Below are 14,741 nucleotides of genomic sequence, written 5' to 3'. Positions count from 1 at the left end.
TAGCCTTTTTACTATGGTTGTCTCTTTTTACATAAGTCACAAATAATTAACACTAGTTTCAGTTTGAAGTGAATGGAAATATGTATTTTGCGATGAATGCTCTCAGAGATTTAAGTAATCTATTTATAAATTCTCTTATTAAAATCCTGGAGATTTAGAGCCCATTAGCTGACTGTTCAAAATTTTACAAAAAAATCTGACTATACCTCAGAAGCAAACAACTAAGGCAAATACCCAGCTTACCAACTAATCTCTCTCAAAATTATCTTTAATATACCACAATTCCCTATTTTGTTTACTACCCTATGCAATTTCCTCAACCAAAAGCAAAGGTCAAAAGAACACCCTTTGACGAATGACACTCCTGTTCCTTTGCCGGACTCCGGTGTCCCTGTATTCCAAAACAGCTGGGATGCAGATCTCTCAGTTCTGTGGCTAACAGCACTCCATGCCAGAATGGACATCTTCTAACTACTGAATGAATGCCTCATTTATACTGTGTGGCTGAAACCAACTGCAGGTGAGGAAATGTCCACCTGTATTTGCTCTCGATTCAATGCCACCGGGTGCTGGCTGCTGCTTCTCATCCCAGAGGGCTCAAAATTTTGCTGCCCGCTGGCAGCACAGGAATGCCTCAGCACATCCCTTTTTTATCTCTCCGCAGTGGAGAAAGGGGGGTACGGAAAGAAGTTATAACAGCTATGGTGAAGGTTTCATACGATCCTAAACTCAGGCAGTCCTTTCCTCGTCAGTCAGATTTGTACTCGCGAGGCAACACATAAGATATATTGATCAATAACTTTGAACAACAGCATGGTCATCACCCTGGATTTCAGGAAAGGTGGGCTTAATTTTAAGATGTCACAGGATTTCTGAAGTCTGTTCTCCATAGCCATGGCACCTGAGTGCCCAAGCTAGCTAGGAAGGATCTCAGGGCACCCAAATTCCCCTGCCTTTTTCAAATACCAGGGCTGTGAACAGGATCTCTTAGCAGCCAGGAGTGGATCAACACAAGCCTCAGGAGAGGGAAAGAAGACAGTAGTTACATCCATCGCTTAAAACCACATCACGACCGATTAAAAAGTAGTTCTTAGTTCGCAGTCCAGTATCCTTCACAGGAATTGCAGCATCAGGCTGATGATTCATAACTGTTTTCAAAGCAGACCCTAGCTCGAGTGGAAGAATAAGATAGCAGGAACTGTAATAAAAAACATGATGAGAATAAATAGCTGGCACACAGCACTAGAGGGAAGAAGTGTTATTCCACATCTTCCAATAAGCGTGACCTAGCTCACTAGATACAATCTCTGGTTTAATATTAAAGCCATAGAGCAAACAAGTGAAGCAGAACTAGCAACTTGTATTGACTTTACAATATCCATGTTAATTATACCGATATCTGAGGGCTGCACTGTCTTCAAACACCAAACCCCAATTCAATTCTAGTCCAAGTTTATGAGACAGTAATCCTGTTAGGCTCTTCTTTTGAAAACGCGAACAACTGAAAGTGTTGTCAAAAGATGGCATCTGGCAGCTCAAAGTCGGAAACAAACCTACGAGAGACGGGCAGAGCACAGCAATTAGACTGGGACAGATTTCTGCTAACGCTGCAGCCACACTGTCACCGCATGCCAATTATCCAATACATCTATTTTTTGTACCAATTATCCAATACATCTATTTTTTGTATCTATTTTTTTAAGCCATTCAGCAGAATGACTGGAATTTTTATATTCAAGCTAAATAAAATTGTGCCTGAACAGTGACTTAGTTCCACTGAACCACAACCAGGCAAGGCTGGGCTTGCAGTAAAAGCATCTCTCCACTAATTATTTCTTTGCCTCTGTACTTGTCTTTTTGCTCCATCAAAGCACTGCTCACCCAGCGAAGGTGTCAGCCCTGTACCAGATGTTGACATGACATCATCGCTGCAAAGGCAGTGGGTCGCAGGTGATGCTTCTCCTTCCCCACCGCAGGGGTGAGGGTTTTTACGTGCAATATCCTAAAAAAGATGCGCACGTGCGCTCCCCATTGCTGGGTATTTCTGGAGTACGGCATTTTTCCAGGCTGCGAAATGAAACCCTGCTTAAATCTGGCAAATAAGGAGTGTTTGGGAAAATTGAGAGGACTGTAAGTTGTGTTCGGTATTTGTGGAGTGCTGCGTTTCCGTGGCAACAGGGGGGCTATGGGCTTTACTTACTGCCGTGATGTTCAGGGCCCCCGCGGTACAGCCGTGTGCGTGACACCCTGCCAGGCAGGGGAACCAGCAGGAGGAATGCCTGCGCTGCCCTCTCTGCCCCGCGGCTGCCTGCGGAGGTTTCGGGGGTCCGAGCAACCATCGCACCAGGGAAGAAAAAGATGTAAAGAAAGGGTAAACTGAGGGGAAGCACAAGACCATCTGACCTTAGGAGAGAAGATGAATGACGCCCGCCTCCCAAAACCAGCACTTCAAACCCAGGGATGCTCAACACCGGGGGATGACGGGAGGAAAGAGAAGGATGTGGTGCCCAAAGATAAAACAAGTGGCCAGAAGGTTTTGCTCAAACACGCGAAAATCATCCTGCAGCCATTTTCTACGGCACAAATGGAATGGCTTCTATTTTGGGACCAGGAGATTAAAATAGCTTTACTTTAGTTAAATCGGTCTCGAATGAGACAGGGAAGATGAGGACTGTGACCCTACGGAGGTCTCTGCAGTGAAATATCCATTCTTTATAGCAAATACAGAGCTACATCCAATAAATCATCTCAGAATAGAAGAAAAGGAGACAAAAGCATGAATCTTTAATGAAGTTACATCTACGCATCTACAGATTAAACTTTGCGTATTCCTACTGAACAAGAGGAGCGCTGAAAAAGGAAGAGGTAAAACGCACAAGCCAAGCCAGACGAGAGTCACCCAGGTTCGGATGGCTGGGCTGCTCTCCTGGCCTGCAGGAAGCCTGAACCCCCTGGAGGAGAAAGGACTTGAACTTGCGCCCGCTCCTGCGCAGGCACAGCAGCCACTGCTGCCCACCTCACTCAAAGCCTCGCTCACAAGTATTTGCCCTTCGCTGCCATCCTGTTTCACAAGAGAGGCGGCGGCTGCCTTTACCATTTGCAAGATCCTTTTTCTGGGGGTACATTGAATTTCCTGCTAAGTGGAAAGAGAAAAGCCTGTTTCTGGGGGCTAACCCTGCTTGGTGTCAGAAGCCACCCCACCGCAAGCACCCCCAAATGCGGGACAAGTGCCTGGGGACTCACGACAGGCTCTCCCAACAACCGAGCAGGTTTGCAACTTTTAGGCCTGAGCGTATGAAAAAAAAATCTCCACGAAACCTCCTTCAAGCTCCTAAATCCCTTCTGGAATTTTGCAGCAGTGAAAAAAAGAAATAAAAAGAAGCAAAGCAAAATGAAAATGAAAATAACTCACACTCACCTGCCGGTAGAGCCAAAGACAAATTTCCTTCCCAGCACAAAGAGCATAAAGAAAGCATAAAGAAAGCAGTATCTCATTACTGCTGTTATAACAGGTGGGCTTTTACATCCAGGGGGAGCAAAAAAATTACTCCAACAGTCCAAAATCCATGACAAGGAGACAATTAGCAAGGCTTTCTTCTCACTGATGGAGCAGAGGAGAAAGGCAAGAAAGAGTAAAACATTTGCTTATCCGCCATGGTTATTTTCTGCAGTGCAATCTGTCCACCAGCCCTTGCCATATGTGCCACCCTTTCTGTCTGGAGAGATGAAGGCAGCAGAAAGCTGTCCATCAAGATGCTAAACCTTCTGGAAAGCCCTCCCCTGAGCGCTTTGCCCTGAAACGGGGACTTTCGTGGATGAACAGAAAACACTTAACTAGATTAAACATAGCTGGTTCCTGGGTATGCACAAAGAGAATTTGATTTGATTAATTCAAATTTTAAGGAGCTGAAGTGATTCAAAGAAAATAAAGAAGGAAGCAGTGAGCTATGTTTCCCTTTTCTGCTCTTCTGTTTAACCAGCCCCCATCCCTATGGGTGTGCATGGAGAAAATTCAGGGAAACAACACTTGGATTAATCACAAAATGGCTTTGATGACAGAGAGAAGCTGGGGGTGGAAAGAAGGATAAAAGAACTTTCTGGGTAGTTAAATTGCAGGACTAACTATTTTCAGGGAGAAACACCAGCCCCATCTCTTCCTTTGGGCGTATGCCATCTTGCCTAACGTGTTACAGCTGGTTTCCCCCACCAACCACAACGCGAGTGATGATGGAAAGCTATTTTGAAAGGTAAACGATGCTGTTACCAAGCAGTTCTTTAGCTCAGCCACATAATGAAAAAAATTAGCTACCCCCTAGTAAGCTAACAAAAAAGAAAAATCCCTCTCGAAACACAGATTTCTAAGGTCTATGTGAGACAGAGCCAAGAGGACATGCTTTAGAGACAGCTCAGAAAAATGACAATCCACACACTGCCCTTGCTCTGCAGGAAAGCAAGTAAAGTCCTCTGCGGGAGCGAGTGCCCATCGTCTGCGAGGAGCCCATGACAACCCACGGCCAGAGGAAGAAACCTGAAAGTAGGGGAGAAAGAGTGCAGCCGATGGTCTAGACAGAAGGTTTGCGGCTTCAGCCTCCAGCCTCAACCTGCCGAACAGCGCCCTGGCAGCTCAGGAGCATCCCTTGAAAAGCCAAGGCATTCTCCTAAACCAGTCTGCCCTGCCTAGAGACTGCTTATTTTCTCCCTAATGAGAAAAAACAAATATCACCACATCGGGACATTCCAAGAAAGAAGAAAATAAAAGCCTTCTTAAGCCCACAGTCAAAACAGTGTTTAACTCGAGCTACCTACATGCAGGCCAAATTAGGCAGGAGACATGACTCGCTCGTGCGCAGGGGTACGGCACACAAAGTGACTGGTTCACCTGCGAAACCACCCCATCGGGTCTGCAGCCCAGCGTGACCAGGGAGCAGCAGAAAGCCGTGCTGGCTCCAGCCAGCCCTTGGCACGCAGGCGACTCGTCCTGAAAGCACTGCCACACCTGAGCAGTCCCTACCTGTGCCTGGGAATGACGTTAGGATGCCGTCCGCTAGCTGTCGCTTGAATTAACTCCACGACAAAGGCAAGTACTTTGATTCTTAATGCTTTAGGGTGATGACTGCACCTCTCCCTATTAACTCTGCTGAAGACATTTCGCTTTGCTGCTGTACATAACTTAATTTCCAGGGAGAAATTTCCTTCTGATCCGCATAAAAAGGTTATTTTCAGAGCCAGCTGCCCGACCCAGCTTTGAGCACACAGGAAAGGCAGAACGTGACCTGTCCTCATGCTCTTGTATATTTATACAAAATACCCCCGTATTATTTTGTATGATGCTTGTCAGAAAATGGAAACTTTACATTGAGATCTTATGCTTACACTCTCTACATGCACATGTACCTCACACCAGATAGATGTACTCTGTACACAGATACTCAAAATAAATGGCTCCACGCATAATCAGAATTTACATAACAAGAACATGTTCGATCTAGAAGCTGTAGTCTTAAATATACAAATAGTATCTTAAATAAAAAACATTTAAATATTTTGTATGTAAACAGGTCTTTACATACACAGTAGACTAGTACTTGATCTGGGGCCTGCAGACAGGATTCAGAGAGAGAAGCGAACATTGAGTTGACTATGTAAGTCAAGTCTGGTTATACAGATTTGACAGAGCCAAAGAGTATGGAAGCAAAGACAACATTGCCTTTGCTTTTAGTCCAACTGGAGGAATCATATATTCTCCACTTCAGCCCTTGTAATTCCACAGCCACCAAGAAAGGCTGGAGACAACATTTGTTGAATTTAAAAAAAAAAAAACAAAACAAAAAAACGCAAACATTTTTCCCCTAACCATGTTTGCCAGCTGTTTATTTCAATTATTTTCCCTATTAGCTTGGCTGACTGCGTGTTAAATATATACAAACATACATACATACATATATATATATATATATATATATAAATAGAATTTCAGCACCTATCAGATAGGGAGGCTTTTACAGTGCAGTTATTTATCTGCCTGAGGTGCAAAGTTTGGCTGCTGCAGTGTGTCCCCTGAATCCTGTTAGTGCTCTTAGAAAGAAACTACTTCAACAGGAGCACTGTTGAAAAACAGTCCTTTAAGATTCAAGTGAAAATGTTAGCAAAGATGCATAGTAACACAGAGTAAGCCAACAGGTCCTGGCATGTGTTCTCAAATCACTGGCAGGGGCTAAATATTAAGCAGCAATCTTCTGCCTCCCCCTTGCAGAATGAATAATGTGGAGGAGTGAGCGCTGAACTGCTGTTACAGCATTTCTGCCCACTTTCCTTGGTCGTCTCATTCTCTTTGTTTGAAAAATAAGATTCCTAAACAAAGGTAGACAAATGAAAATCATTACCTTCTAAGTCAGTAGTAAAAATTAAAATAAAATCAAAGAAAAGAATTGACACTAAAGACACGTAAGTGGTAGCACCTATGTAAAACACCAAACTGGTAGCCATATGCAGAAATTATATAGAACATATATATATATAACTATAAATAAAGAAATAAACTAGAATAAAATTGTCCAATAAAAGCACAAGAGGGTTAAGCACTCAGAGAAGGGTACTTGTCCTACAAGGAAGGGCCAGAAGTTTGGCGGAGTGGGGAGGCATCAGGGCTCCAACTGCTACGCTCGCCTAGTGAACAAAAGCTGAGTTATTAAAAAACTGAAGGCCTAGAATTATGAAAGAAAAATGCATTTCAGTTCTCAGATACTTAATCATGAATTTGGAAAACATATAGAAGACATTTACTCACGTCAGTAGGGAATTCTGGTTCACCATATTTTGGGAAGAGAGTGGGAAAGCAGCGATGCACTGAAGAGCCCCACCAGGTAGGATGTTCAGATTCCTAACTTCAGGCACCACTTTTCTGTATCCATGGTCAAAATGGCTCCAGCAATAGAGGCTGACAGAAGCACACTACATTGGGAAGGAGCCAACCTTCTCCTCCTCCTCCTCCCTGCCCAATCTCTTCTCAGCACGCTGAAATTTAGCATTTGAGATTCTGTGGGGGATGATACAATTTTCACTTCCTCATTTATTCTATGTATTCAACCCTTAAGAGCTAGCTCTTAAAATACCAGTCTTGCTTTGAAGGATATTACTTCATTAGCATTGCTTTTGGAAAAAGGTCTTTAAGAGGCAGACGATTCAGCCTCAGGAGTGCCCATCTTCTTTGCACTCCCTAACCACAATGCTCATTTTCCCAAACCAAGCACTTCTCAACAAGTTAGGTTAGGTTCACAGACATAAAAAATTAAAACTCTCATTGATTTCCATACTTTTTTTTGTTACTCCTAACCCATGCCAAACACTTTCACGTTTTATGCCAGATACTTAGATGAAACATTTTTTAAAAACTTTATAAACCTTTTTAATTGCTATATTGTCCAAGAGCCAGGAACCATCACAAACAACGCTCCTAATGCACTGGGAGCCATACAAATGAACACAAAAGATAATGCTGTCTCTGTGTGATAAGACACATTCCCATGGGATAGATCTCCATAAAAAGGGAGCAGTGCCAAGACAATGAGACCCCAGGAATGCTACACAAGGTCCAGTGCTGCTGTAGACACCTGCCTACCCTTCGTACAGAAGCAGCAGCAGCTGCAGCTGTGTTGATAAGGCCAGGTTAACTTAATGCAATGGCACTAGCACGCGATGGAGTGTTTGGGAATAACATACTTCCAAGCTTCTCTGCTCCTATCAGCAACAATGGGGATTCAAGGAATTAGCCAGAAGTTGACCTGCAAACTGCCAGTTCATGAAATCCAGATCTTGTAAGAAATGACTCCAACTTACTATCAAGTTCACAGCAGTCCAGTGGCTCACAGGAACAGGGTCTAGTGGGTCAAAGAGACTATGTCACAAGCCATCTTCACCTGGCAGAGTCACTAAAAATCTAAGGAATACCTAGGAAATAAGTGCACACTTTATCCTGAGAAGGGTCCCTTCTGCATTAAGCTTGTAACATAGAGAAGTATGAGGGAATCCACACAAAAAATTAGTCTGCTTTGTGGTCATTAGTTTCCAGCTAGACACAGACATTTGGGTCAGAAAAACAACATTTCACATTTCTGAAAAGAACTGTTTAATATTGTAATAAAACCCAGCCTGATTTTCACTGGTTTTGAGAGTTTAAAAGCTAATCATTCCAATTTAACGAACGAAGAGGTGTGCAAACAGGGCAATTAAATCATCCTCTCCTTTTGGTGTACGATCTGAAAACCAGAAGTGCAATCAAGAACATAATGAGATTGTCATTCAAAGGAGACATCTTACTTTAAAAGCAGTAGACTCAACTACAAGCAAAACACTGTCTCTTATTATCAGTCATATGGGATGAGAACAGAGTAACAATAAATAAAATCCCAGGCAACTAGTCTGCCTCCATATATTGAGTGAATGTAAACAAAACATACAGGGAAATGGAAAGAGTCCTGAAAAGGCCATCCTAGCTGAACAATTTTAAGATGGAAAAGGCAAAACCTTTCACAGAACCGAGAAGTTACACTAGAAAGCTACTGCAATAATACAACATACTTTGGCTAAATGGAGTGATTTGCATACATTTCCCTTTCAGAAGGGGAAATATATTTACTGCTTGTCCATACAAACTGGTTTAACTGAACATGAGAGTTTCGATAAGGTTAAATTCTGAACTGATACTTATTTTGTTTTTAAAGCATGTTGCGTTGCTTTAGCTTCAGCCAATCACTGCTACTAAACGCAAGTAAATTTAAAGCTAAAAGGGTTTACAAAGAGTCTTGGGTTTTTTTCACTAAGTAAATGAAAACAAATCACTGCACCTTTCCCATATGCAATAGAAGATGGAATTTTTTTTGGATGCCGGATTTGGAGAACAGCTCATCTGCTGGGGCTCCGGCTGGCTGCAGACCCGTGCTCTCCACTGCCCTCCTGACTCTCTTCAGACTTGCGAATGCAACCGAGGGGACACTTTGGCTCAGAGATTCCTATTTAGCTGCAAACTGGCCGTCAAAGCATGCAATGAACTAGCTATAAAACCTTGTCCCAAATAATTATTCTAAACATTGGTACACGGCATGTTTAGGGTAAGAAAATACACAAACAAAACTGCTGAACCTCACCAACAATTTCAAATCTTCAGTTAAAAAACCTCCTAACAGCGAGACCTGATGCCTCACTTGCTCTCCCGTCTTTCTCTCTCCCTCCTTCCCCTCCCCAAATCCTGGAAACACAGCGAAACAGGAATTATCTTTCTGGGACAAAACATTTCCACTTGAAACGCTAAGTACAGTTATTTCAAAATACCTACACACCAGAGCTCTTAACATTTATTTTTCTACCAAGAAGTCCTGAAAGCAAACAGATTTAGTAAAAAGAAGGAACAAATGCATGAATGATCTTCTGTTTCTCATTCTGTTTTTCAGAAGTATATCATCCCTTTTTGTTTTTAAAAAAGTCTTAAACAGAGGACTTGTGTTACTTAAAGTTTGCATGCACTGCACAACGCCCAATGAAATGAGAAGCCTTTTTTGCAAGGTGGTTGTAAAGGCTACCTGGAAGTTTACCAGGGCTCCTAGGATGCCTATTGGAAAGCCTTATGGATAACTGTACAACTATTACTACCTATGTATCCTAGGAGACCAAAGAGCTTTCGCATTTAAGAGCTTATTTCCCAGCCACCCTCTCGATACCCATCTCATGCATTTATAAATAATACAAATAGCCTTGAGAAAAGAGGACGTTGGTTTAATTTCAGCCACAACGTACACTGACCTCTGCTTATATCAACATAAATGTTTCATTTTATTTCACTTCTCCTTCTTGCTCACCTTCTGACTACAAAGATGTCAGAAATCTCACGCAATTCATGAAATGTGCTTTTAAACTTGAATTTTACAACTGAGCAAAGCTAAAATTTTTTAATCTTTAAAAATTCATATACATACATGCAAATCACCAGAAAGAGCCTTTGTATTCATGCAAGTGAAATTTAGACTCCTGACCACAACATTTTGCAGAGCACCAACCCGTTAAATGCAACATGTCAGAGAACCACATAATTTAGGAAAAATCCTCAAAAAGAGAAATGCAAAACAAAACAAAACAAAAAGGCACAAACCAGCTAATTCAAGAGAGACTCACTTTACACTTTGGGTTAGAATAGCCTATGCATTTGAAACAAGCCGAATCGAAAGCATTCCCTTCGTTTCTTGTTTGCAATTCTCATCACAGGGTCTAACCTGCAATTAAGCACTCGGCGCCCAGCCTCCAAAGAAGCATCTTTAAAATGCCGAGCGGAGCCCGGGAAACACCCAGGTACGATTCCTCGGCAGCCAGCACCGAGGATCTGTTACAAAACCTGCAACACAGAGCACGACAGCCCCTTCCCTTCATCACCTTTTTAGTCTACGTTTCTTACCCTTCCATCCCAGCGGAGGCGAGGAGGGAGCACAGCATACCTGCCCAACATAAAGGAAAAGAAGAATATACTGTTGTTCTCCTGAAGGAGGGGATATCACATGACAACAGGGAACTTCAAGGAAAAAGGTTGTCAGCATGCCAGTATACACAAATTAATTCACTGGTGGGCAATTACAACAGGACCAGCCCCCCGATAACCACCAAGCAGCTCTCAGGGTTTGATTTACTTAAAGCAGTAAATTCATCTGATCACCTAACCTCGCACGAATACAAGTGAAGCCCTAATAGCCGTGGCTCAGTAAATACTAACGGGAGCAGAAGCCAGCGTAAAAGATCTGCAGGTGCTCTCTTACACTGTGTCCTTTTCAAATCCTAAACCTAACATTAAAATTAACCGCAGGCTAAAATGTCGCCAGCAATTTCTCATGAATGCATAATGAAACGGTGCTGCTACATCTCGCGCATCAGTTTCGTGAGCACACCCGGCGACCATGTGCGGCTATCACACACAGAGGAATACTTACAATAACTCCACGTATACAGTGGCTTTACAACACATACAGGACATTTCAAGTCTCTGTCATGCTCTCCATGTGCTATGGGCTATGTAAAGCAACACAACGTTTGCAAGAAAAACAATAAATTTGATTATATAACGTTATTTTTCTTCCCTCCTTTATTTCAGAAAATTCTGCTTTTTTCTTAAAAAAGAAAATTAAAATGAAATGTTGAAACTGTTCTCAAAACTGTACATGCTTTCTGAAAGAGTCTCAATTTCTGTATAGTTTTTATAATTCAGTATCTCAGTACTAAAGGGGTATTTAGTGCAGAAAGTCAGTTTTACATCCCGAAATTACTCTGCTTTTATCAATTAAAAAAAGAAGGGGGGGGGGGGGGGAAAGGAGCATTCTGTTTTTCTTTCAAACTAACTTCCTGGCTTTTTGAATACTAGATATACAGCATATTTGCAGACTCACAAACTACCAACCACTATCTTCCACGGCAGCTTTTATAAAGTCCATTATATTGGACTTCAATGACTCCACTTTCAAATTGAATACTTAAGATTTGTTTTTCCATGATACTGGTCATAATACAAATGACATGCAGGAGAGTCTACAGCCAGCTAAATGCGATAACCGCCATATCCCTCAAGACACCATCCTCTCCCTTCACTTACTTAGTTCCATGAAGTGGATTAAAAAAACCCCTAAACCTACAAACACCACCATAAATCAGCAGTAGACAAGTATGCTCCAGCAGTGAAGGGTTCAGTTTGAGGTCTCAGTGGATGCTTCAGAAGACTTCAGGATCGTCTTTATACCACCCTCTGCTTGAGAAAACACGATTGCAAAGCAAATTACCCATCTGAAAAAGTTCCAAAACTGTTTTTCTTGACTCTTCTTGGCTTGGCATGATCTTAAACAAACAGGCTTGGATAAACAGTATAATGAAGAGGACTCATGTCCTTCTGATTCATAGGAGAGCTGCATGGCCTAGACGAGACATCACTCCTGGTGAGGCCACCAGACCGGTTAAATAAATCGTCCGATCAGAAGCGAGGCCCATTCTGCTCCTTCCCATGAGAAAACCTGTGACAGTATTTCAAAGACCTAGAGAGCACTTTGGAAACTTTTGACCTCTGCTAGAGACATTTCCAGCAGCACTAAAATGACGACGTCAATGATATTTACGCTAGGCTAGGGGCGTTTCCTTTGGGTTTGGGCATTTGCCTGTAATACACCATTTCATCTGGAGAACCAATACAAACCACTCCTGGCTACAGTGCTCCTCTGTCAACACACCAGTGTTATACCTACATGAGCTTCCTTTAGCATGCAAGTGTCATTAATTAAAATAAAGTCATGGCTGGAAATGGCATTTGCTAAGATACCAAGATTTTTAGCACAGGGATCTTAGCTGTACTGTGAAACGGCATGGTGAAACGCCACACAGCAAAGGAAAGGGGTAAAAGCAGAGCCCTGGCCCTGCTGCATGAAGGTTGCTCCCCAGCCCAGCCCTGCTGCCACAAGGTTCCCTCCGAACCCCCAAACACCAGCACTGCTCTTGCTGCCAATGAAGGCGGAGGAGCACAGCCAGGATCTGCCTGCTCAGCCAATGGGCTGAATCGAAATTCTGGGTTTGAGCCCCAAAATTGCCTTCAGGAGTCACGTCTTCCAAAGACCTGAATGGCTGAAGGAAGCATGTTCTCCTCCTGAGCGATGAACCTATTCCCTCCATCAACATGGGGTTTAATGCACAGACTCCACAGTTTTAGCAGTGCTTTGCAGGAGGAAAATTAACATTTTAAGATTTGATTTCAACTAAGCATGCCACACAATTGCAATGAGCAGTTGAATAATGAGATTTTATTGGAAAGAAAGAAAAACCCACCACAAAACCCCATATTATACTAACCTCAAGAAAAAGAAAATATGTATTTCTGAAGGAACAGGTAAACAACTTTTACCCTCATTAAAAAGTTGGGAAATGTGCACACCACCACTAAAATATAATTAATACACAGCCTTCAGAAGAGTCCAAAGGAGCAATTTAATTAACCACCTGCTGATTTCATAAATGACAAGAACACACAAAGGTAATGGCACCTTATAATTGAAAATGTCCTGTTTATTTAGCTGAGCAATTGTGCTGTTCTATGTTGTGCATAAATATGAAGAAACAAGTTTTGAACTCATGACATTTTTCACTTTGTAAGGTGTGACAGGACAACGTACTGCCCATGATATAGTCACTGTACACTCCACTTATTTAATGCCTTTACCTAAGAACCTCAGAGTCAGTGACAATCATAAAGGTCTTAACCTTTATGAACTCTTTTGATGGGCTTTTTCCATGCCCTCTTCAAAAACGCAGAAGAACTGGGAGGTAAAACACAATTTTATTGGTATGCCACTTCAAACAAACTATCGCCTCATGTAGGGACTTAGTTTATACCTGCAGTTCTCCCACTTTCATACAAAGGGATCCTCTGTAAGCCGCACGAAATATTTCTGTTGACAATCTTGTAAACTCATTTTGCAATTTCCCACCCTTTTTCTTCACGTGGGAAAAGCTTCCTTTCAGCTACTATATCCTTTATTAAAGCTGAAGAGAAGCACCTTTTACCGAGGTAGGAAAACAATATAACAAAATATGCGAAAGGCTCTTCCTCATTTTTTTCATTGGACTTTTCAGGGATAAAGCTGAACTCAAATTAATATTCCTCCTTGCATTCACAAAACTCAGAATGTCTTTGTGCTGCTACATTACAGCCATCAAAGTCTATTTGACTGAACATGAAACAGAACAACATCTGAATTTATGAGCTGTCCATCTCCCTATCTAATGGACACACTAGGACCATTCATTTATACCTGCTTTGGGGCATACATAATTTAAAATAACAGACTGAAGAGATTCTTCAAGCATAGCAGCCTCCACTAGAAAGTCGACCGCCAGACTAAAAGACTTTCCTTACAGGACTCAACAACATACCATAAAATGAATCTCAGCAGTCTGACGCCGCAGCAGCAGCGGCATGCAAGGATGGATGGGGCTGCCTCGTCCATTGGTCTCAGGATCTCTGGTCCCACCTGTCCCCCCCATCAGCAGCCCTGGGATGATATCAATGACATTACGTAGCACGGGCTACCTGCCCACCTATTACAGGAAAAGCATTCCTTAATAGAAATTGTACCATTAAGTGCTGATCCCAACAGCATCACGGTACGATGTATCTAGCTGAAGCGATTAGTTTGTGTGTACACATTAAATACACATTTCTGCAATTTTGCATCCAACAGTGAAATCTTTAGTTATTGGTATTTGCTAGTCATGTTTACTGTTCCTGAGAGTTTCCCATCCTTAAGTGTTTATGATATTTACTCAGTCTGTAGCAAGCCATTACCAGCCCTACCTAGCTGTATTAGCTGCCTGTCAGCAATGCCACCAGATATGTAAACATCTCTTTAAAATGATGAAACCTCCCATTACTTGTATGCACTACTGTTTATTTACCAATTAGATGAGGAAAGAAGGGTTCTTGAATGAATACCATAAAGTGGCCTCTAATAATTTCTGTAACTTTTTTTTTTTTTTAAGGTCTTTCCAGTTTTCATGTGTTAACTCTTTAAGAGCATTCACATCAGAAACCAGCAGGTCCCGGGTACCGCCTGTGCCCCATAGCCTAGCAACAGTACCTTTGGGTTCCTTGTTAATACTCCCTGTCGTGGCTTAACCCCAGCTGGCAACTAAGCACCATACAGCCGTGGGGGGACACATGACACGACAGAATC

General features: G+C 42.3%; 1 protein-coding gene across 5 annotated transcripts in view; it reads right to left on the bottom strand.

Annotated features, from left to right (window-relative positions):
- LNX2 (ligand of numb-protein X 2) overlaps positions 1–14,741 on the bottom strand; it is a 61,053-nt gene that overhangs the window by 31,749 nt on the left and 14,563 nt on the right. The window contains exon 1 of one of the 5 annotated variants that reach the window (XM_087756094.1): positions 6,788–6,958. The exons of 3 other annotated variants lie outside the window; for them this stretch is intronic. The gene's annotated coding sequence lies outside the window, so the exon portion shown is untranslated. Of the gene's footprint in view, positions 1–1,393; positions 1,499–6,787; positions 6,959–14,741 lie in introns of those variants that run through there. One more of the 5 variants, XM_087756095.1, reaches the window with a different exon arrangement.

Source organism: Nipponia nippon, unplaced genomic scaffold (genome assembly GCF_047370975.1).
Source record: "Nipponia nippon isolate SJK-2023a ecotype South Korea unplaced genomic scaffold, ASM4737097v1 scaffold_2, whole genome shotgun sequence".
Taxonomy (NCBI): Eukaryota; Metazoa; Chordata; class Aves; order Pelecaniformes; family Threskiornithidae; genus Nipponia; species Nipponia nippon.
This window is presented reverse-complemented; position numbering and strand designations above follow the sequence as displayed.